Source organism: Lagopus muta, chromosome 21 (assembly GCF_023343835.1).
Source record: "Lagopus muta isolate bLagMut1 chromosome 21, bLagMut1 primary, whole genome shotgun sequence".
Classification (NCBI taxonomy): Eukaryota; Metazoa; Chordata; class Aves; order Galliformes; family Phasianidae; genus Lagopus; species Lagopus muta.
The window spans coordinates 1,275,479-1,299,917 of NC_064453.1; the positions used below are offsets into that span (position 1 = coordinate 1,275,479).

General features: G+C 45.4%; 1 long non-coding RNA gene across 2 annotated transcripts in view; it reads right to left on the reverse strand.

The window, feature by feature from the left end:
* Positions 1–11,978: 11,978 nt before the first annotated feature.
* LOC125703393 (uncharacterized) overlaps positions 11,979–24,439 on the reverse strand; it is a 54,073-nt gene continuing 41,612 nt past the window's right edge. For both annotated transcript variants that reach the window (XR_007380847.1, XR_007380848.1), the window contains exon 4: positions 11,979–19,190. This is a non-coding gene — a long non-coding RNA (uncharacterized LOC125703393). The remainder of the gene's footprint in view (positions 19,191–24,439) is intronic.

Below are 24,439 nucleotides of genomic sequence, written 5' to 3' on the forward strand. Positions count from 1 at the left end.
CCCACACAACCTATCCCACACAGAAGCAAACTATTTGCACCCCAACCATCTCCTTCTGCAGAGACATAAAACTGCAAGACCCCAGGAGGCCCTTTAGTTCCTTTTCCTGAACCCCCAGGAGCAGAAATTCCCCCACCAAGGAGAGCATTCCACTGGCAGTGGAGGCAGCAGCTGCTTGATGAGAGCCACCTGGAAACCTTGGTGGCTTTGTCAGCTGCAGAACTTCACTTGGGCCACCCTTAGCTGATGGGCTTTCCCATTTCCTGCTACGTTAAACTGCAGCCTGCTGCACGAAACAGTAAGGCTCGTGTTGAAGTTACTAATTTCTATCTTGTCTCCTTTGAAACCACACTGGGAATACTGTAAGCCACGAGGAAGCACGGTTACATAATTCAGGATATTACTGACTCTCCAAAACCCATTCTTATCCAAGTCCTCCATCTTCTCACAAGCAGCTGAGCATGGGAGGCAACACCCAGCACAACCAGTACCTCCAGGTTGCTGTGATAGAGATGTCCAGTGGCATCCAAAGGCCGACCATCATTTCCTGATACTGCCCCTGGTAGCGTATCCATTGGGATTCCATAAGGAAACACTTCCTTCTCCTCCAGATGCTTAGCAGGCAAGACATCTGCAGGCCTTATGAATTTCACATCTGAACAGAAACACAAAGCATAAGAACCTCCAAAGGAAGACACCAGCAGCAGCACAATAAAGATCTTCATTATTTTTCCTTGACATTTTCATGACAGAATTCGTGTAGAACATCATAAAAACATAAGGCATGTTTACTGGATGTTTTATAGTTCAATAAAACATAAATAAACAGTTTTTTAGATCAAAGCTACATAAATAAGGAAGCACTGTGGCTTCTGAGACCAAACCAATATTTCACATAATATGAAGTTGAAAGAAATGCTCCTGGCACTGCTGTCGTACACTGGAGGAATCCCACCTAAAAGGCATCATGCCTAACTCACATCTGACTTCTTGTTTTCCTTGTGCTTTTAGCAAATAAGAACAGCTGAGGTGTGGGGCTGTTTTTTTTTTCACAGTACAACCATCTGCTTGTTAAGACTTTGGCGATGAGATTTTTAGGTTCTATAAATGAACCAATAAACAAAGGAGAGAACGGCAGCACTTCCAGGGAGTTCAGGTCTGTGTGTGCTGCACACTGCCAGAAGTGGTCAGTGGCAATCCCAGTGCTCCAGCTCTCTTTAGGCGTACCAGTTCTCCCTCACCTCTTGGTCGGTGTGTGTCTTCCTCCCTGAGCTTTTCCTTTTACTGGATTCAAACCTGAATCTACAAGCAGAATGACTGGACTCACTGATTCCTCACCTTGGTCTTGTTATGTACATGTGCATATTTGCAGGGCCGTGATGTGTGCGTGTGATGCCACTAGCCTTCCAAGATATGCATGCAAACCAACGTCCAGCTCAGTTGCTTACAAACCCACAGCCTCATGCAGTTTGGTTCCCATCCTGATAAACTTCTTCTGTGTCTGCTCAAAAGAACAGCACACAATGTCAGACATGTGGACTTTTTATTAGGGCCATACTTTAGCTCGCGCCAGAGTAAACCCAGTGCATACTTGCACACATATTCCAGGATCTTGTGTGGTTTGCTTTTTCATTCCTGCCAGAAACCGTGCGGATTGTGAGTTTGAGGCATTATTGACGATCATACCTCCGTCTGTTTCCTGGTCTGCATTTTATGTTGTGTTCTTTGCATGGCTATAGGCTTTTCCAGTTATTTTGGTCCCATGTGTCCTAATATGGGGCAGTGGGAACTGAAAATACCCCGCAGTGTTCATCTTGGTATGCAGTTATTGATCCGATGCCAGGGTGCTGCTGGCCACTCCTAAAAATAGTCGTACATCCATGACGGCCAGGGAACCTGCTAAAGGAACAAGATCAGAGCTCAGCCTTCTGCAGAGCCATGCGTGCACACACGAAGCCAATGTGCAGGGATGCTGGAGTGGCTCATGTTGGAAACATTGCTCCTCGCTAAGGGCTCTCGCCTGGGCTTGCAATTTCCCAGAGATTCCAACCTCCGTGGCCGCGCCGTAAACCCCGCTGTGGTCCAGGATCTGCTCCAGCCTCCCGGGTTCCCAGGTCACGCTCACTCAAGTGTACAAATGGAAAGAGCATTTTCCTGCCTGCCTTTGTGGTGACTGTGCCCGGCACCTGAAGGCCAGGCTGCGCTTTTTCTGCCTCACACATCATCACCCTCCGCCTGAATTAACTGGCAAGCCTGGTGATGATGCGTGAGGCCAAACAGAATCCAGCCTGAGCTGCCAGGGATGCCTTGGCTGTGCAGCGCTGACAAGGCTGGAAAAAAACGACAGGCGGATCTTAGAAAGTTGGAACTGCATCCGTCTGCTGAGCCTGAGCCACGGGAGAGCACTGCAGCCATGCACAGAGCTGCTGCCCTGGGGTGAGGGCTGGGCTTTGCCCTCGGTGCCAGAAGACAGAAGGCTTCCTACCTGCCCCCAGCCATTCTCACTATAAGGTCAGGGCAAGGAGAGAGCAGTGCAGCAGGAGCCATCCTGCTTTTTGTGGATGTTTGCTTGCCCTCAGCCCTGCTATGCCGACCCACAGGAGGTCCGCGCTCATCCCAACCCAGGGATGAGGATGCTCACACAGCTCCTGTGGGCAGCCCAGGTTGTCCCCATGCACATGCTGGGATGGGTAACTTTATACCAAATGTGCTTGTCTAAAAATATCTTACTTCTGTGTTTTTTGACCATATGCCCGGGATCGTGAAAATTTTTCCGTAGGAAAAAAAAAGCTCAAAAAAACCCTTAAGCCCATAACATCTTGGAATGATTTGACCACTTTCTTCTTAGGACATTCTCTCCTTTTTATAACATGATGGGGTTTCTCCTGAATTTAAAACATCAATTTGGCCTAACATGAGGGGAGCGTTCGTTCTTCCAAACCATAAAGATCTGAGACTATAAACTGTTGTTTCTTAAATGCTTCACGGCAAAAGGCAGTCAAAGCATAACATTGACACAAAGTTTCTCTGTAAAACAATCTGGGAAGTGTAATCTCTCTAAGAGGTTTTTTATGCACCATGGCTAATTGTTCCTGACAGTATGATTTTACATCAGGCCCTTTTTGTAAATTCAACACCATTCAGACTTTATAGCAGGTAATATTCCTTACAACTGCTAAAACCTTGACCACGTCTAAGTTACTGTTACTTGACCACGTTACCTTTACTGCTGTAGAGGTATTAGAATAACCTTACATTTTTTTTGTTAGCTACACAACACTGAGACCAAGTTCTCTGCCTTGCAGCAATCTGCCCTGAGCCTGAAGCAGCCTTCTGCATGAGTTGTGCACATCAAAGAGCAACGCACACTGCAGTGGGCCGGCACCTCCTGCACGGCCTCTGCTGCTGCACTCTGTGGCAGAGGGAACGGAGGAGAAGGCAGACGGTTGGACGTGACTGCTAGAAACTCACATTCTAAAAGCACTCCAAGTGGCTGCCTTTGAAATGTGATGAACTTGTGGAGCCTGATTCAGGATTTCTTCATGCCATGCGTTCACCTGGACTGGGCTGTGGGCACCAATGTGTTTCTTGCAAGGAGTTACCACTGGGCTGTCCTACGAGCAATGGCACTTTTGCCTGATGTAGAGGTATTTCCCAGTTTAGGAAATTCTGTAAGCTTAAATTCCTCTTTCAAGAGGAAAATCAATTTCTATTTCATTTGAATAGAGCGGTTTGTTCTGACACTGTTGTGTCAAACAGCTGCCACTTTTCTAGTAGAAATGGTTTAATTTCCATTGAGACTGCACTGTCCTTGTGTAGATCTCAGCCAGGAAGGAAAAAGGAAAGAAAAAAAAAAAAAGAAAAGCCTTCAGGAATATCCCATATTGATCAACAATTGAATCATTTAATTTCTAGTGAGTGAAAGCATAAGGTGTTTCCAGAAGACACTCCGGTGAGAAGGCTGGGCTGTAAATGTTGGCTCCTGTAGAGCTTTCGAGACGAGAGCTGTGTAAATGTTTTGTGTCTTTTGTCATTTTGGAAGAAAAAATCCCTCACGTTGCTTGCTCTTTTGCACTCACATTCAGCAGCAGTGCCTACACCGCCCCCATGACGAGATGAAGGTGCAAAAACGTGACACGTAAGGAACAGTGGCTTTGTGAGTACCAATCTCTGGCAAAACCCTCATATGCATCACACGAGGACATGGTGGCCAACACGAGGAGAGTTCTTCCTCCTGCTATGAAGGTAATTGGTTCTTATCACCTCTCCAACCACTGCCATACTGTTCCCCACAGACTTCACTTTCATCCATGCCCTAGAGGCCAGCTTACACAGAAATCAGGACTGTGGGCCAGCCTACTTTGCCAGGCTGAATTACCTGTGTATGAGCTCTGCTTCACATGCACATACAGACACATGAAAAAGCTCCTTTCGTCCAACTCACTATACCTTATAAAATATGGGTTATAAATACTTTATGGAGCCTGTTCCTCCGAGGGGCTCATTCCAAACGCAGTACGCAAAACCCAACTCTTTTATAGCATGGCAGAAAAAAGGCTTCGTCTGTGCAGAGCACCTCTTGTGAATCAGAAACAGGATTGGGTCTCCAAGTGGACCACACAGCCATGACCAGGTTGCTTTGAGGGCAGCAGAATGAATTTGTGTCTGAAGCCAACTGGCAAGTAAGCAAACACTAGTCCTTTCTGCCAGCAATTCCTCCTCACCCACCTATGCTTCTCTACCACATGGGTCAAACAGAGTGGCACACAGACAGCACGGGCCTTCTGCAGGAACCAGAGAGCGGTGCCATTTCCAAACAGCAAACTCTCATACCAAACTCACATACCCAGCCCTTATCTTTCCAGTCGGACACTTGCTCTCCCTCTAGCTCACATCCCAGATGAGAAAGGAGCCAACCATGCCCTGCCTCCAGCAGCCTTTGCAAGAAGCGAAGTATCTCCTGTGTCATGATCCTGAGATCTGACTCACCTACAGCTATGAAGTAAAGCCCCAGTGTGTTCTTAGGAGTAGAGGAACCTCACTTAAAAGGGAGAATTGGGTCACCAGGGACAGTGATGTGGACCATTAGAGGTATCACACCATCCTCCTGCCTGGAAGACTTGGTGTCAGATTTGCCTCAGCCATTGACCATTATATCAAAGATAGAACAAACAGGACGGAGCAGGTGCCTTTGCAGATGTAGCTGCTTCTAAAATGCCTACTGATTCTGAAATTCTTTTAAAATCTCGAGCGCTGCTTACATTCTGTATTAAAGACTAAGCACTGGGGTTATTCTGGGATAACTACGGCATTCACTTCTCTACAGAACAGATTTGGGCAAACCAGTTATAACTAGCAAAGCTCTCCAGCACACGATTTAATCCCACAGCTTTTCATGTGACTGCAGCTTAGCTGTGACTTTGCTGAGGGACAAAGTTTCAGACTGTGAACTGTGGCAAAATGAAGGAACTCCAGCATTCCCCAGGCGTAAAGCACCAACAAAAGGCAATCCCATGTAAAGTCTCCAGGGTAACCCTGTGGACAAGTTGCATAGAGTTGCACGAGTTGCTGAATTCAGGAGCTGTCCTGTCTGTCTCTGCATGGATCTGGACCAGTTCTCCTTTGGATTTATTTTACACTTGTTCAGCAAATCAGTTGTCTTGGAGGGCAGCTGCATTATTCATTATCCCTTTTTTCTAGGATGGAAAAGTTACTAAAAGGTTTCTTTCTTGTTTAAAGCATTTTCATGTTTGAGTATTAATTTTTAAAATCCACTGTAAATCCACAGTACTTACAGTTGTTTGCCTCTCTTTTTTCTTTAATTTATCACCAAAGCTTGTGAGAACGCACGCATGCGTTTGGATATGAACTTATACAAACAGATGCTCACATACCCAGCCCTTATCTTTCCAGTCGGACACTTGCTCCCCTTCTAGCTCACATCCCAGATGGGAAAGGAGCTAACCATGCACAGCACACCTGCCTGCCCACGTTCCTTCAGCTCCATTCCTGCTCAGAAGCACAAATGTGAGAGTGCTGCGCTGGCTGTGACCACAAAGTCTCAGCTTTTGGGCACTGCTCAGCTCTCAGACAGCAGACAGCCTGCAAGCAAACGTCCCATATCTATCATCTGCTCATTCTCCTTTGTGCTCCCACCTCGGCTGGGAAACGGAGTATTTAAAAGTTTCAGCAGCTCCATGAGGTCACTGCAGCTACAGAAAGCTGTAAAAACTGCTTAGGTTGATGGTTCAAGCAGCCACAGGTCTTTTTCATTACCGAACAGATATAACTCTATGAAATTATTATAATAATAACATCACTTATTTCAACAGGGCTGAAGCAAAAAAGCTATACGATGGTGTTTTATATGCAACATGTGCGCTATAAATATTTCCATAAAAACATGTATTAAAATATAAAGTTGGCAAAAAGAAATCAAAAGTCAGAAGAAAAAAAAAATACAGTTAAACAAGCATTAAACCATAAGCCATGGAATAGCGAATAATGAGAGCCTGCCAGTCGTGGCAACAGGCTTCTCTTTCTCTGGTTTCAGCTGCTTCCAAGCACAATGGCACGGCCAAGCTAGCCATAGAGAAAACCCTCGATAACCTGCTCCTCCAGGCTGCCACTCTCCTTATTAGTGTGAAAATATTCTTTACTTTCCTCAACTGCAATTGCACTTCACACAGTGCCTGTTACAGTGCTGAAAGAAATACTCCACCACTCTGGTGTGGGTTAGGCAAAAAAATCCCTGTACCTGCAGCAGCTCACTGTGCTCTCCCTCCCTCTTAAAAAACACTTTAAGGGTCACAGCAATGAGTCCCTTCTGGCTCCAATTACAATAAAGACATGAAAAGAAGCCGTGCACCTCTGGCTAGCTACGTACAAGGACCTCTCATGTACCCAAACCAGGGCTGAGGACTCCCAGGGTAGCTGGAGGACTTGGCATGGCGGCTGCCAAAGCCCAGCAGGCACTGTTTGCACTAACGAGCACCCTCACAACAAAATCCTGCTTCCCCAGCCAATTCTGCTGTCATACATCTTCCCCAAGCTAACTTGTCAGATCGGTTTGTCTACAAATATGTTCACACTTGGAAATATCTCCCTTCTGTGAACAGCAATCCATTAAACATGCATCTCTCTGCTTTCCCCATCTTGCTCTCCGCACATAAAATAAGTCCTTTTGTCCTCAATAAATGCCTGTTCCACATTTTTGCATGTTTTAAGAATTCACGCATACGAAAGAAGCTGTAAAAACATCGCATGGCTTATTTATTATTTAGTGTACACACTTTTTCCTGCAGAATACCAAAATAAAAAAACATTTTAGTCAATCTTTTTTTTTTTCCTCATTTCCTTTGTATTTCATTTCCATTAGCCTGCTTGTTAAAGTTTAAAAACTTCTTTGTTTCCTGACATTGGGATTGATGTGTCTTTCTGTCAGAGAATCTGTTGTACCTGCTGACATGATGGCAGAGGTGGGGGGAGATGCTGTGCCCAGCAGCTGTCCCACTCCAGCAGTCACGCTGTCTGGGCCCTGCAGGGGCCACTCTGAGCTCTGAGTCCAGATATCAAACCCACAGGATTAAGGGAAAGGCATCCAGTGCAGACCAAAAAATCTCTGGGGTGAATAGAGCCACACGTCCATCTTTGTACAGCAGTCACCAGATTCATTTAGAGGCCAGCTCAGAAAGATGGCTCAGGATGATCTCTGAAAAGCACAACCCAAAGAGCACCACGTGCCTTGCAGTAGTTTCTCCATCAAACCCACCACCACTGTGGACTATGGCATCTCTTCTGGAAGGACATCAGTCCTGGCACTGAAAGAGACTGAGCCCACCACGGCCCCCAGGAGCTGAATCCAACCTTCACCCTTAGATACAAGCACTCTAATTTCTGTTACTTTTACACAGCTGTAAGAGCCCTCGATTGTCTCTTTCACTCCAGGAATCACTTGTACAGAAGGGCCCTGTATGGCTGGAGCTGATCTGGCATCGCATAGCAGCCCCTAACTTAGGCACTCACCCCACAGCAAGAACCTACTAACCAACCTGCCATGCCTCTCAAGAAAGTCAGGCAGTGCCACTGAACACAGGAGGAAGGGTTTATCCCTGTGTCTGTGCAGCAGAGCAAGCAGTGCAAGCCACCTTGTGTCACCAGCACCAGCACACCTCAGCCTGCTTGGGGACCATGTGGGGGGTGAGGCTGAGCCCTGCCCCAAAGAACGCTCCCAGCTCACTCTCCTGCTGCTGGCTGGGCCAGCTGTGATGCTCGTTTCGGCAGCTTGGGCATCTTTCCATTAGGAACTGGATTGAGACCAAGAACTCTTTTCATATAGGTCATTCAGCAGACATAACTACCAACCTGGTCTGGATTCAAATGACTGGCCCGGTGTGAAAAGACCTGGATCTTGTAACTGGTGCCATTAAAAAGTGACTGTTGGTGTTTTGGTTTTTTTTTTAATAGCTCATTGCTCCTGGAATCAGATGGCTGTGTGCATGTTCCAAAGGACAGGCTTTAGCACTCCAGTGATGCACAGTGAAAAGCACTTAGGAGAAAAGATAGGCAACACAGCTAGTTTCTAGCATATTTATACACTATTTTATAACACAGCATCCCACAGAACATTGTAAAGCACCAGGTGCCTTGTAGGTGCTATGCAAACACTACAGCATTATGGATTGCAGCATATAATCTTGTCCTGGCAGGGAGCTGTGCTGGGTGACTTCAAGTGCGCTTTATGTTACGTTCCTCAGTTCTTTGCACCGATCCACAGATTTTCTCTATCCTTCCTATGCCAGATTCTGAGGTGCACACACATCAGTGCACACACAGTACACAACTGTAAATACTAAAACCTGTCCTGCTTCCCTACATAGAAGCTATTTTTCCTCACCCTCCTGACACAAAGAAGTACAATCATGTCATGCAATTCACATGTGCTGATACAAAACCAATCTGAGACAACTAATCCAAGTTTCCAGTCCTCATGGTGACTAAACTGGGACTTCCCTGACTTCACCAACTTCCTGAACGCGTTCAGCTGTGCCTGAAATGAAAGAGAATTTTCCTTATCCCGTGTTCAGAGAACCACAGGCATTTTCAGGGAGATATTCCCACTTTTGATTTTCTAATTTGCTTTGAGCTATTGTGAGAGGAATTATCAGGCGTCTCCACACTAACACACTGTTTCCAAACCACAGCAGAATGCCTTCTATTGTTAAATGTTAGTGGTAGTCATGTCACCAATTACCTAGGGACCATTTAATTACCTATTTAACTAACGCACAGCGCTGTTTAGAAGATGGGATGTTGGGAGCTCTGAGTTCTGCTGCTGCCAATGAACTCCTGTGTGTTCCTCAAGGACTCCAAAACCCGCCGTGCTGCTCCAGGCTCTCATCCACAGGTGGAAAAATCATCTTTTTTTCAAGACAGCCTTGTAGCTAAAGTATTCCACTTGGATATGGCTATGGAGATCAACGCAAGCATAAGCACTGCAGCCTGAATCTAGCATGGCTGAAGCTCCTCTTTGGACCTCGGTTTATTAGCAAAGAAGCCTGCTGCCTGCTGTTAGCATTGTAGACTCTGGGATTGTTTCTAATTATGGGCCGAGTCAGTAAGCTTAATAATAACGAGGTGCTTCCTTGATCTCAATGCAAAAATGCTAAAATATTGCTCGGAGCGCATGTATGCACACGTGTGTGTGCCCATGAGTGTGGTTTAGAGCATGAAATGCTAACCAGAAAAGGAAGGACAAGGTAATGCTGGAAGACAGAAGGAACAGAAAAACACAAAGGGCAGGATTCTGGAACATTTCAGTATCCTGTTGACTCATAAGATTGGAGCAGACAGGTACAGCCCAAAGACAGCGTGAGCTAAATGTGGGCCAAGCTCTAACACACAGCAGGAATGTCTAATTTTAGTCTGTCCAGTTTTGGCAATGTCACCTTTAATTGCATGGCTCATTTGAATTGTAAAACACCTTTAAAAGCTAACTAGTAAAAGGAAATAGGCCATATTTTCTAGAGCAACAGTCATATTCAATTTTAACTGTGATGAAATTGGTTTTAAGCAGTTAACGCACATCAGGACTTGAGTTATCAGAGAGAAAGCATGGCCTGCAGACACACGTGCAGATGTTTCAGCCCTTTAATTGAGCCTGCATTCAGAGCCCTTCGGGGCAGCAGACTTCTTGGTGTGACCCACACCTTACTGTACAGATTGCTCCCAGCCAACGTGGCACAGATTTGTGCACTGAGCTGCACTTTGGGTTTGCACACTCCTGATGCTCTGATCAGGACCAATTCCACCTGCTCCAGCACCCAAAAGGGATGCCAGGATTCCAGGGCATGAGCCATAGCAGTCAGCTGTGTCCACTCTGAGCCTAATTATTGAAAAAGCCAGGCCTGTGTACATAAACAAACATGTTGTGCTGCCAAAAGCCTGGATACTCATTAAAATCTACGTAGTGATCAGAACATTGTGCCAGTTTAGGATTTGGAAAGAAAAAAGGAAGAAAAAAAAACCAACAAAAAACAGTTTTAGTGGAAAAGAAGATTTTCCGACACCTTGGGTTGTAGCTAATAGCCTTTTTTCCACCAGCTCCAGTGAGGCAGGATTGCACCCTGCATTGAATGCACTGAGCAATTTCCCAAACCTGTGATTTTGTGAATGAAGCCCAAGTAGGCACCTGGTGACATCTCTGAACATGCATGAGCAGACATTCACAGCAAACTGCTCACGGTCAGCAGAGGGAGGAAAAATGCTGGGAAGTGCATCTGAATAACACTCACATTTGTGAAATAATTAGCTGCCATCCTGGAAGCATGGACACGAGGCCTGGGCTCCTTCCTTATGACTTTCAGTCTTGATTAGGCAGCCCCCAGCTCAGAGCTGGTTCCCTGCAAGCTCCATCTGTTTCTGCACAAGAAGAGCTCTGGTCAGAGAGCTGCAATTGCAGGAAAAGTGCTGCGCAGCTTTTGCAGGAGCCAAACCCTGCTGAGCCAGTGATGGAGGTGAATATTTAAGGACTTTGCCACTAGCATAACCTGTGCTGCCACCTGAAACACACTTGACAAAGAGTGCTTTTCTGTTGCTCCTGATTGTGCAGCACACATAAACTATCAAGCCTTCCTGTAGAAATAGCTCTCTGCTCCCCTCTAGAGAGATTTGTGTGGTATTCACTGTCGTAAAACTATTTTTCTGCTTTTGTTAGCCTGTAATCCTGGGCTCATCACTTGTGCTTTGGGCTTGTCTCCAACAATTAAACCCCCTGCACTTGAGTGAGGGGCTGTGAGCCCAGCACAGCGCTCCTCCATTGCAATGGGGTCCATGCAGCTCAGCATGCCATGGGATGGACCATCTCAACAATGCTGTCCAAGTAAAGAAAGAAAGTGAGCTTCCCAGATCAGCCCTGCCACAGTTTCAGTAGCTGGTGCTCACACATGTATGAGGAAGGCAGGAGGATCACAGCCATGGTCCATCCCCACGGACAGGATCTCCAGGATCACTTGGAAGACAGGACTTTGTGCCGCTGGAATTGGTGGGTGATGTTTTCCTTTGGAGCTCACATCTCTCTCAAAACAAGGCCAGGCATGCGAGACACAGCTATTTGAGTTAAGGAAGGAAAACCATCCTGCAGTGGCATTTGGAAAAGCATTTTGGGGCCTGCTTTGCTTACATAGGCACCATGGTAGGTTGTCCTGAAGCGTGTTTCTGACAGGCTGTGTCAGTGCTGGAACGGGCTGGGGGCTCAGCAAACTCAAAGCTGCTTTTCTTCCCCCTTTTATTCCAGAAGAGGGACCCAAGAGGTGCCGTGCCCACCTGGCTGCTGTCTGCCCTCATCTGAGCTCAGTCTATAAACACAACATGCAACCAAAAGTGCCACCTCAGGCTGTGCGCGCTCCTGGCTCCGCAGTGCTTACAGAGCTCCTGATTTCAGTCTTCAGGACTCTCAAACGATCCCAGGACACCTACTTACACGTCAAGGTTACGTCCCTATTTATACCTTACAAAATCATGCACATTTTAAATGCATCTCTTATCACAAATAATTGTTCAAATAACTTCAGTAATCGATCCCTGGGCTGGGGCTTCCTTCAGTGTTTCTATTTTGCTTGGTTTTGAGGATCTTTCATACCTAAAACCCAAAGTCTTCTCCCCAGACACGTCACATTTTTACTCCCTGTCATATATCAATTCCCCTCTGAGGCGCACAGAACTGAATGCAAAATCTTAGGTGGACTAAATTCTGTTCTTTCCCCCTAAGCCTAATGAGTCATTAAAAAAGGCAGTGGGAAATAGCTAGGCAATTAAAATACAGAATATGGAGGGGAAAAAAAAATAAAGTAATGCATCCTTGGACTGTAATTTAGAGAATTTATTAGTCATAAAACCCTGATGAGTTATTCTTATGACAAATCCTGTAATAAGAAGAAAAAAATGATAAAAATAATGAACACATTTGTATGACAGCAATCGTAACAAGTATGGAAAATGACAGCACCCTCCTTTGGAAGGATTTATCTCCATAATTACAATCATGTGGATATCTTTTAATGTCATTGTTTGGGTAATTTATTGTTAATTTTGTCTTGGAACCTTTCTTACTGAAACTACTTGCATTTTATCTTTCAAAAATAAACACAGCTCATGTCTTCTCTGAAGGGAATTGCAGGGAGTTGTGCAAAAAGTTCTATCCCAAAAGCAGAGGGCGATGAAATGAGCCTGCTGCTCAGCTCTGCAGCCGTCCCTGTCCGTGCACGAGGGCTGCAGAGATCTACAAATATGATTTATGTCTTTGGGTGGGACTCAGCAAAATTAAGCAGCTTCGTGCACACGGGAAGGGCACTGCGAGGGTGTCTAAACAAAAGCAGGCAGATGGCTGGCCTGAGTCGCTATGAAAATAAATAACTGGGGTTCATCCAGCAAGTGAAAACTCTCCTGATCAATTACAGTCCCATAGGGAGCAGCAAGGGCTGCGGGATCAGACCTGTAAGTGCAGAAGACAGATTCACACATCAGCAGCAAAGCCAGGCCTTCAGCACGCAGTGCGCCACCTCGGTCCTCAGCCAGAGCCGGGGCTGCAAACACCGACACCGCAGGCACCGAAACGCAGCCCACAAAGTCCAGGCTTCCTTTCAGTCCCACCATGGCGGTGCCCATCTAGGCTTGGGTGTTGTGTTACGGGTCTGCAGGGCTGAGGAGGGACCCCGGGTGGGTAGGGAGCAGCACCAGCCCTTGGGAGGACTCAGGGCCCTTTGTGCAGTATCTGGGGCGACTCTGTCTGAAGTGCCGCCGGAAGCAGGAAAAGAAAGATTTGAATTAGAGCCTGCAGATTGCATTTCAGAATTAGAAACCAGATCCTCCTGAAATCCCACCTGCAAACAAACTCTGAGCACCGCCAGTTCTGTAATGGACCACTTCTACCCAAACTAATGCCCCGTCTGCACTTCCTCCCCATTACGTTTCGTTATGCGTCTCCCCAGGAGACAGACTTGGTGTCCGATCCGTGTTTCAGCAGCCAACAGTGCACATCAAACAAAAAATAACAAGCAATAAAGAGAGGGACCTGCAGCAGCACATAGTCAATAATACATGTTGCCGCTTCGCCCAGCTAAGTGACAGTGCCTCTCCATTGCACGTGTCAAGGCTCATTTAATTTCCCAAGCAGGCAGTGTCCTGACAGGCGGGTGAGTAACACCTATGTGGTACTCGATGTATTTAATGGGTGTCTATGAGCTGGTGGGAGCCGAGGTTCTCCCAGAACCATATGATCTCTGCCAGAAATAAACATCAGTTGGAATGGAAGGGCTCTGATAGGCACAATCTGTTAGCAGCAAATTGAACTGTCACCCTTGTATGTCATGTTCATTTGGCTGATTAAGGAGATATTAATCTACTGTCATTATTACAGTATCTGTCATCCTGGGGAAAAAAAAGAACAACCACAAGGATATGCAGGCAGCCTCACTGGATGTACATACACAGAGAGGGGAGAGCAGAGGTGTGCAGAATACAAATGAAACTCCGAACTGCTACAAATACTGAACCAACCAAACTGACTCCTGGTGCATGCACAGAGCCAACAGCAGGGCCTGCCCCAGGTAGTGCATGATTTTGTTGGTGACCCCTCAAAGGCAGCGAGATGAAATCTGCACAGTAGAGTTTTGCCTTCTCAGGACACAACCATTTTTTAGCCATCTGTGAAATGGGTGCAGTAAGGTGTAGTGAGACAAAGTTCCTGACACCACCCTGCACGACTTCAGGAGGCATCCTGCTCCCAGTATTGCCCCTTCCACCCTTTTATCTGAAGAGAACAATACTGACTACTCAGCGATTCACAAACCAAGACTGCCACGAGCACCAACACCAACACTGCAGAAGCACATCACCAGCTGAAGAGAGAAGCACAAGAGCTAGACTATTGCTTTGGAAGTAAAGGTTGGACGCCAAAATACGTGAAGATGAAGTATCTGCTATGCAATAACAGTCTGCAGGATTAAGCATGAGATTCCTCCAGTTTAGGGAACTTAGAAATACAACTGTTGACTTAGCACAGCACAAATCTAATAGCAGTAAACACTGACTGCAGATCTCCCCTAAAAAAAAAAAGGAAAGAAGCTAATTGAGGTCTAGCATCTGTAGGTACAATTTCCACTGTCTTCCACATGCAAATTCTAGTAAAGAAATTAAAACTTTGGGGCAGTTTCAGACAGAGACAGTTCAGGATATCGATGTCAGTGCTGGTTAGCAGAGTCCTTTAACGAAAGGCAGATGGCCACTGCTTTTCTTTAAGGGCATAGGTGCCACTAAAACAAAATTTCAATGAATATGCACACACACAGTGTGCTGTCTGCATAGGTTCATACTCGGTTTTGTTCTGGGAACACTAAAACTACCTGAAAGGCTCAAGAATACGTGACTCAAAATAAGCTGCTAATTCTACATTTTCTCGGGTGAGAAAATTTATGCTGAGCCCCCGCCCCCCCCGTCCTTTTCCAGCAGTCTTCATAGTTTATGTTTGAATCAATAACTATTTTAATATGGGGAGTTTAGAAAAGTTTGATTCAAATTCCTTTGACACAGTTCCATCAACATCCAGTTATAGAGCCATTCTGCATATGACTCATTAAATATTTAAAAGATTCCTATTATTGAATTAACTATTTATTGATTTATAATTTAAAAGATTTATGCTTGGCCATTAAAAAAAATTCCGAGCTGACTTTCACTTAAAGAGATGTCAGGTGCCATTTGCAGCTAGTGAATGTCTAATGTACCCTTTTCACCCCCAGAGTGAAGAAAGGACAATTACTCAAAGACCTCTGGTTCAATATTCAGACTGTTTAGATGCTGAGGTCTGTGGTTGCTTTTTGTTCCTGTGGCATTAGGTCATGCTCAGCAGCCTCTATCCCTCCCACAAACCCCAGCCTCCGTGGAAATGCACAGCTTGTAGTTTCTCTCCCGTTACATTTATTGATTTACATCCTGGATGAATTTTGCTACCTTGAAGAGGCTTGCTGATTGTATTCTGGTTGCAGCGATGCTCTTGCTGAGGTCATGAGCACACATGGCACACGTATGCACATACATGCACAGCTGATCCTTCTTGTCCAGCACTGCTCTTAAAGGAACGAATGCAACAAAGCACTCCAGGCTGGGAGCCATGCCTCTGGAAATTAATGGGCCTTTCTAAAATTAAGGATGGAATTAAGAGCTCTGCTGAATCAGAACCACAGAAATTAAAATTTCCTCTGAGCACGCTAACATTAACTCCCAGCTATAAATCCAGGAGTTATCGGGCTATGGCTTTGCTCTTTCTATAAAGAGTTGGAGTAAAATATATTTATATATTGCCTTTATTTAGCACCTTTAATCTGAGGCTCACAAACCGCTTTACCAGCATTAATTATTTAAATCTGGAAGAGCCCCTAAGGGGTGCCTATTATTATAATACTCCTTTTACAAATGAGTAAACTGATGCACAGGAAGGTTAAGTGACTCTCTGAAGGCCACACAAAGAGTCCACCCTGAGCCAGCGATAGGCTTTCAAAGAGAAGAGAAAAGGCACAAGCAGAATAAATGCACCGCCTGCCCAACTGTACAAACCAAGACATTCCCAAATACAGACAGCAATACTACTTGGTCTAAAGGAAAAAAAAAAGAAAAACAAAACATAGCAATGACTTTTGTCTCTACACAGCTAGGAAAGGTCTGCTTCAGATAATGATCTCTCGCTGTTTGTTTTACTTTCGACTTTGGGGACCTAACTTTTAGTGATACACATTTTTCTACAACCCATTCTTGGCTTTATATCAAAACCACGCAGAGTGCTCAGCACAGGTCTGTCGGACAAATAGTGGAGCAATGCACCATCCTGTAGAAATGTTGCTTCAGTTTCTCCAATCCCTGAATTATAAATAAAGATTTCTGTGAAATGAGAAGGCTGCTCGCTCCAAGTAGGAACTATTTCAAGTCAATCTGCCACATAACTTTTCCTGTGGTGTTGCTGGAAGATAGGGATCAACCCTAGGAAAATAATTTTTTGAATATCAGACACGAGTTTTGTCTGCTGCTCTTTTCCACGGGTGATGGCTCTGCAACAAAGCTGTCTGCTGGGCACCTCTTTGCCAAGCAGTGCGTTGGAGCTGTTTGCAGAGCAGCTGTACAATTTTTGCTTCTGACTCAATCAGAAAATGACAGAGCATTCATTTACGCACTGACATCGCCAGTGGAGAAGAGGTTTGCCCTGGAGCTGCCATGGCCCACTCAGAGCCAAGAGGGCTGTGTGGCACAGGGCCTGGCAGGGCTTCCAGCACAGAAGCCCTCGCTTGGTGCCCAGCGTGATCTCAAAAACTACGTGCAGGCAGCTGTGGTTTGAGTGCAGGGAGGGATGAAGATTCGCCCCTCCAGGGACAGTGCTAACAGACAGGCTCCTTATCAGCTGTGTCACCTGTAATGGACTGGAAACTGAAAAGCCCACAACAAGGAATAAAAATGAGCATCCGCCTCTCTCAGCAGAGCAGGACCTCTCAGGCAAAGATAAACCGTCTGCCAGCCCCCATTAGGAGCTGTGTGCTCACACCTTGTTGTCTGTCTGAGGCAGGAGGACGCATAGCCCATTCCATTGGGAGCATCCCCAGGCCTCGGCCATTCCATCAGGAAATCAGCTCCTTCCCTCTGCTTTTCAGATGAAGGCTCCTGAGCTGCAGGTATCAGTGATGCACAGGCAATTTCAGCGCTATCCACACCCCTCCAGGAACACCACCTCCAAAACCAAGTGCTTCCTCCTGCTCAGAGGCTGTGCTTGACCTAGAAGGACCCATTAGCTGCTGGCAGGGTAAAAGTAAGGTACCTCTGGCAACATACACCACTGCTGAAAACTTGCATCTGAACACAGAAGAGCCCACAAGATTTATTCTGTAATCCATTGGCAGGCCAAAAAGATCTGCCTGCATTTGAAGGCTTTTTAGTATTAAATCTTAGCCAACACAGCAGCGAATATGATGTGTCATGTTTCATACAATAAAATATATAATGCTGACTTTTACATATGCAACTGCACAGAGTAGTCAGGAACATATGCACAAAGTAACAGCTATCTGATATTTAAGTACCTGAGAATTACAACATTGCTATGTAAATACATGCATGCTCAGAGACAGGCAGACTGGAAAGGATACATACATGAATGGACTAATTCAAACTGATTGGAGGCAAAATGAATTATTCACTGAAGGTTTTTTATCTGCATTATTCACAGGATGCATTGGAACGCAATTATCCACTTGGTCAGTAGACCTCTATCCAAAATTTACCATGCTGGACTTAGAGAAAACAGAGAAAAGGTTATTTCACAATTTGAGGTTCAACCCAGCTCTGCATTTAATAGTAATCACTGCACACCAGGATTAATAGAACATCATTCAGAGACTGAGAAAGCAAGTTATGATAAAGAAGCTGTTGGAACAGGAAACATTTGATTTCCCTGGAGCCCTGTAAATCCATTTCTGATGTCCTTTCAAATTTTCTGTTATTTGCTGCAAAAATTTTAAACACCAGTAAGAGAGCGAAGCAGCTGACGTTGCCATTTACCATGAGAGGGATTGTGCTTTGGCCTCGCGTGTGCAGACTGGCTCAACGTGCTCAGCAGACACATCAGGATGTGATGCCCTCGGAGTGGCTTGGATTTTGGTGGCACGCTGGATCAGCACCTCCTTGCCTTTGTCTTGCCTCCCGTTCCCACTGAGCCCCTTCTTGCTCTCCCATGGCATCTTCCCCTCCAGCATCTTATCATGGAGCACCTCCAGACCTCCCCACGCCTGCGCTGCTGGGCGCTCCCTGGAGCAGGCCTTGCAGGGTTCTTGTGCACTGCACAGTCTTTTCAAAGTTCTAGCAACAGCAGGCCATAAATCTGTGTTAGGCATGCAGCAGTCCAGCCAAGAGGCCTTTAATACCATAGGATTTATTTTATTTTATTCTGTTTACTTTAAGTCAACTAATTTTGTACTAAATTAATTCTGATGCTGTTCTGGGTATTCTGCCAACTTTTAAATGGAGCCACCCAAGCAGAGAGGGCCAGGTACCATCTCCCAGGGAGATGCCAGCTTCATTGAGCAGCTCGTCACTCAGCAGCAGATTCCGAAGCAGGAGACAACGCCATCCACCAATGGGGCACCTTTACAAACTCTCTCGACTCTCTGCGTTTTGTGATCCGTAATCCAGCACTGCTGCCCCTGCCTTCACAGTGGTAGCCCAGCTTAACTCTCCTGGTGTGACTTTGGCCATTCAAACAGTGCTGCAGTGTGGGTTCAGTTTCCAGCCACTACAGATGCACCATCGTGCTGCAGACAGGTCGCTCTCTGTGACGTCCTTCACTGCTCACCAGCATTGTGTTCACAGCGTTCTTTGTCAGCCCTCTAACCTATTTAGACTGCAAGATAACAACAAGAAAACTATTTTCCACAATAAGAATCTCTTGACATGAATGCTTCCCCATGACATTAAAAATGACAGCGTTGAGAAGCTGATAACCAGTGCGAGATTCTTGCAGGAGCCACAGAAATTGGAGCTTGCAGTGCACACACGTGGGCTCCGTTTGCTGCTGTGCTGAGGAATGAATTCTTCGGAATCTAAATTTTTCTCTTCTTCACAAGTGTGGAATTCATTTTTCACTCTTTATTTTTCCACTAGATAAAGGGGAAAACAAAAAGAAAAACAAACAGATTTAAATCCCCAGATGCTTCAACAGTTTTATTTACACGCTTTCCTCCACTTTTGTCACTAACACTGAAATATTGCTGCTCGTAACAAAGTGCATTCTGCTGCTTTCCACAGAAGTATCAGCACATTAAAAGCACGAGGGATCCAGGAGTAAACTCCCTTTCCTCTCATCACACTAATACACTTCCCAGAAGGATGAAAAACATCTCCTCCATTTCCATGATTGGGAGAGACAACTTTAAAGCCAGCTTTCAAAGCCAGCGCTTTAGACTCGGCAAATTTGAGTAAGCAAGAAAAATGCTTTTTGTCATTTTTGCTTTACTGTCATTTGACAGAGATGCCATCAGTTCTCAGTGGCCCTTAAGAACAGCAGGAATTCTGGTGCTGGAGCCATCTGCTTGGCCACAGAGCGCAGCCAGGCTCCATGCACACTGCTGAAGTTTAAGAACACAAAACACATTTTGAGCAGCAGGTCACATTTACCAAATCTTAGCCATGCATGACTTTACTATGTGAGCAGCCGATTCTTATGTTTCTTCATCAAGGAGTTTTTCTTCCTGCTTTCTCAGCTGTACAGTGTCTCTGCTTTTTTTTTTTTTGGCTTGAGGTCTCTGCCTAATTATCTGTAACCTTCTGTTCGAAGATCGCTGTCCTGCCCTGATAAAAACCAGTAACTTTGAAAACAAACTGGGTCTTAATTTTCCTTGACAGCCCTTCTTTAAACATGTGGGCAAAGCCCCAGCTTAATTAAATGCACATTCGTATTCCAAACAAATTAAGTACAATTAAGGACTCTGAGTTATGGGTATCTATCACTCGGCGATGTTTTTGTAAAAATTACCACATTTAGATCAAACACAGAGGACCCTTTGCTTAATTGCTTCATTAGGGCCCGATGCAATAGGCTTCATAAATACAGGGTCTGATGTCTCTTTGGGAATTGCCCAAAAGACAGCTCTTAAAGTAATTGCTTCCACATTTCTCCCCGCGCGGCGTTCATGCGCTCACTGATCAACATGGGATGGCTCTCATGCACACCAGTGGCTGTGGGTCCGTTTCCTCTCCCAGCCCACAGCTCTGCCCAGCTGCCAGGAGTCACAGAGCTCAGGCAGGGCTGCCTGCAGCAACGGGGAGCGCAGCGCCTGCCCAGCTCTCCCATGCAGAGCCCACAGATGAAGGCACACACAGTGCACTAGGAGTTGTTCTTCCAAAAGTTGCTCTGGAACAATAATGAACCCCCAGAATGCATCCCATAGATGTGTCTTCATATCTTTCCCTGGTTTTATTCTTTTAATAAACGCTGATATTCTGCCTTTTATTAAGCCATCATTTATCATTTACAATGACTGCATCAGCTGAATACAGACTTCCTTTGACGAAACTAAACTTTCCTTTGATCACACCTGTAGTCGGGAAGACACTTAGAGGGAGTCCACAATGAGGTTTTTTTCCCTGTTGAGATGCAGAAGGAGCAGCAAAAGAAGACATGCAGTTCTTTCCCTTTCTGCATTTGTTTCCTGGCTCAGTGGACGCTCAGTTCTGCAGTTTCCCTGCAGTGTGCACCAGAAGCAGCAGTAATGATTGCAGCAGAGCCAAGAGGCAGTGAGAGCCACCTCAGCAGAGCAGTGAAGAATGGTGTGTCATTCTCCAATGGAGTGTTTGCAGAACTGGTGGTGGTGCTTTTTATTTTTTTAATCAGATATTCCTCTTTTTTAGCAAGAACAAAGTGTAACCAAAGGATTTTCCTCTCCAACCCTCTCTCCCAGCTCCTTTTTATCTGTTTTTTCATTTGCTTTTGAATGAAGGCAGAGAACAGAAACACGGAAAGAGGTAAAAGGAAAAAAAGAAATAGGTCTCCCATAAAACACAGGATTCCAAGTTTCGGGTGCACGCTAAAAACGAGCAAAATACATTCTTTCTATGATGAAACTTTCTACTTTCTAGAGAAGTGCAATTTTTTCATTGAGATAATCATTTAAAATCATAGAGAACAGACTTTTCCATGGCCCGTTCTCTCCAGCTCTATCAGCTGCTGCCTTTTGGGGCTGGAAATGCCTCCTCTCCCCATGCAGGGCAGGGATGCCCTTTCCCTCGGGGCTCACAGTGCCTGCCCAGCAGTTCCTTGAGCAACCTGAGCCTATAGAAAACTCAGCTTTGTAGATCTGCAGATTTTTTCCTGCAGATACCATCGGGATAAAGAACACAGCAGTCACAAAGAATGCGCAAACATCTCTTCTGTAAAACAGAAGTCAGCCCGATTTCCACAAGCTGTAAAAGTCCATCAACCTCCAGTGGCCAAGGAAACACAGCTACTTATTTTCTGACTGCTTTATTCTCCAGACCAATTTTCCTCAATGCTGAAGAAAAAAAATGAGCGGCAGATTGTCCAGTTTATGACTAGATGGCTGGCAACAGAAATCCTATTTCCAAACTGACCCCTGCTTTCCAGCATGGCATTCATTAATTCCACAGTCTCACATTTCTAGGAAGATGTCAGTCATGTATGTGATTTTTCTATCAGCTATTAATGCCAGATCACAAGGTGAGAAAGCAGGGGTTTTAATCTCGAGACCCTCAGGAGATGGAGCTGAATACATTTGGTGTGAGCCATGTGTCTGGAAATGTCAAGGACAAATATTTTTAAAGTAAGGAGTGTTCATATCCATGTGTAATCTTAAGTACTACAGAAGTGATCCAAAACATAGCCCTTTCCTCCTTGTTATGATTGTTCAGCTGTAGCCAGCATATAACTGCAGCTTCCCAGGAATTAGCTAGGCATCTCTGCACTTAGGAACTTGCATATTTACACTGAGCAACATTTTAAGGCTCTCCTAAAGGCTTCGCCCGTGACAGGATGTTTAGTTTTCTATTTGCAGAAAGGAAAAGTTTTATTGTAAAAGTTCCCTGTCTGTCTCCAAGAACTGTCTGTTCCTCCATTCTGAATGCATGAGCAGTTCCTCACCCCAGCATTTTGTGTTGTTCCTCATCAGGCTCTATTCCTGTGGTCTGCAAAAAGGCACCAAATTTATGACAAGCAGACGGGAGAAACAACAGGCACTTCCAGCAGCAGAAACCTGCTTTGCCAGCCCGCAGCATCAGCAGGACAACTATTTCATGTACCAAGGGATGATATCTAACTAACACAGTACAGTCAGTGGTCGCTCATTTGCCCTTCACATACCGTCGCTCATTTTCCTTCTGTGAGCCTACTGACAATTATTCAAGTCCAAACTACAGGCTGTACAAATTGCCAGCCTTCCAACGGATGGGTACCAGGCGCTCATTTCTGTGTTACCACTCGGAAAAGTGAGAAAGAAAAATTTCTGAAGAAACAGTGATGGTGTGAAACCCTTTTGAATTCTTTTCCTAGATAGCCTGCTCTACTGCTTGAAATGCGGATCCCAGCCTGCTTTTAGCCGCTAACTGCCATATAACATATTATCCTACTTACTGCATACAGTTCCAAACATCTTGTATCTGGAAGCAACAAGGGAGAAGGCTCCTTTATCAAGTCAATCTCAAATCTCATTATGTTCCCCTACAACAGTTTCCGTAAACATTCAGCAATTTTCAGTGTCTGAGCTACGCAGCTGAAGAGGTGCATAAACAGGCTCCACTGAAATGTGAAGATGACTGATAATGTACTAACATTGAGACCCCTTGCTGTGATTATTACCCCCTGAGTGCTCCTTACAGAATGTGCCTCTTATCTCACACTGACAACGCTAATAGAATATGCATAGCCCTATTAGCATACAAGATAATAGCACCCTGGAGGGGACAGAGCCATAAAACTTTAAGTAGAAATCAAAACAGAAGGAGGAAGAAAAAGGGAACATTGTCACAAGGAAAAAAAAAAGAAAAGAGCCCGAGGGCAAATCTTGCAGCAGAAAACACACGTAGTCATAATTCTTGTTCTAGTCACCATGCGAATGGTAATAGTCCTTAGTCCCATGAATACTATCAGTGCCACGTTTGCTGTGAAACATTAATTGAGATAATGTGCCCCTTTCGGATGCAGCAGGGAGTCGTATGTCAAATTGTACCACAACAAAATTATGGCAGCATCTGCAAGGAATGCACAACAGCAACTGGGGCACCCTGTACTGAGGAAGCCCAAGTGGGTCTTTGCCTTTGCAGATGGCATCTGCAGGAGCTGCAAGGAGAGCCGGGCAGCTGCTCCCGCAGGCGGCACACACACATACCTGCGGCAGAAAACCCTGCAGGTTGGCTGTGTTATCTCCTGACCCTCCCTCAGTCACTGCATAAAGCCTCACACAGCTCTTTGAACGCCAAGGCCTTTCTTCAGTCACGTCGGCCCGGTGCATTCACATTTGTTCCATGTAACCGTCCATTGTGGCAGACCTTTCACTGCTCACCCATGGCTGGCAGACAGCCACGCATTCATATGCTTTCCATCTTACAGCAATAGCCAAAGTAAATCTTTCAGTGCTTGGCACAAGAGTGTGAATTCAATAAAAAAGGCTTCAAACAAGTTTGAGATGGCTTGTCTCTAAACAAGCGAGGAACAGTGAGCTTTTCTAATGCTCATTGTGGTTCAGTTCCTGCCTGCAGCTAAATGCAGATAACCCCCAGCAGCACTGACAGCCCGTCTGGTACCCAGTCACCTGTCAAGTGGGCACACCAGTGCCCACACATCCAGCTCAGAGGGCTGGAGAGAAGTGACCTGCTGCTTACCAGGAGCTTCAACGGGGACAATCAAAGGTCCTTGTTGGCTTCTTTGTGAGATGTGAAACGTTGCAATAGTAGCACTGAATGCGCAGAGCCCGGGGTAATCGCTCTGTGCTTTTTCCCTTACAGAAAGATGGTGTCAGGAGGTAACAAGCACTGGATCCCCGTGGTGCATTTTGAAGCATCGTGCAAAGTTTTCTGGGATTCTTCATAGCATTCACTGTGGTTTCTATAGAGCTAAACTCTTTGTGAAGTGGCTTTGTGTTGCAAAGTTTTTGCAGCTTGTGGGAGTCTGCTGCACTTCATTTTGGTTGATGGTATTTTATGCTGCTGGTTTCAGCAATTAGAACTCAGTTGGAAAAGACTCCAGTAAAGAAAATCCAGCCATTTTAGAAAAGGAAGGTGGAGAGGAGGTTATAGGAAAGACTCCTGAATGCACCTCTATAGTGTCTGTGTTTAAGCAAGCAAGCACCCTCTCCACCCATGTTATCACAGGGAAAACAGGTCATCTCAGAAACACGTG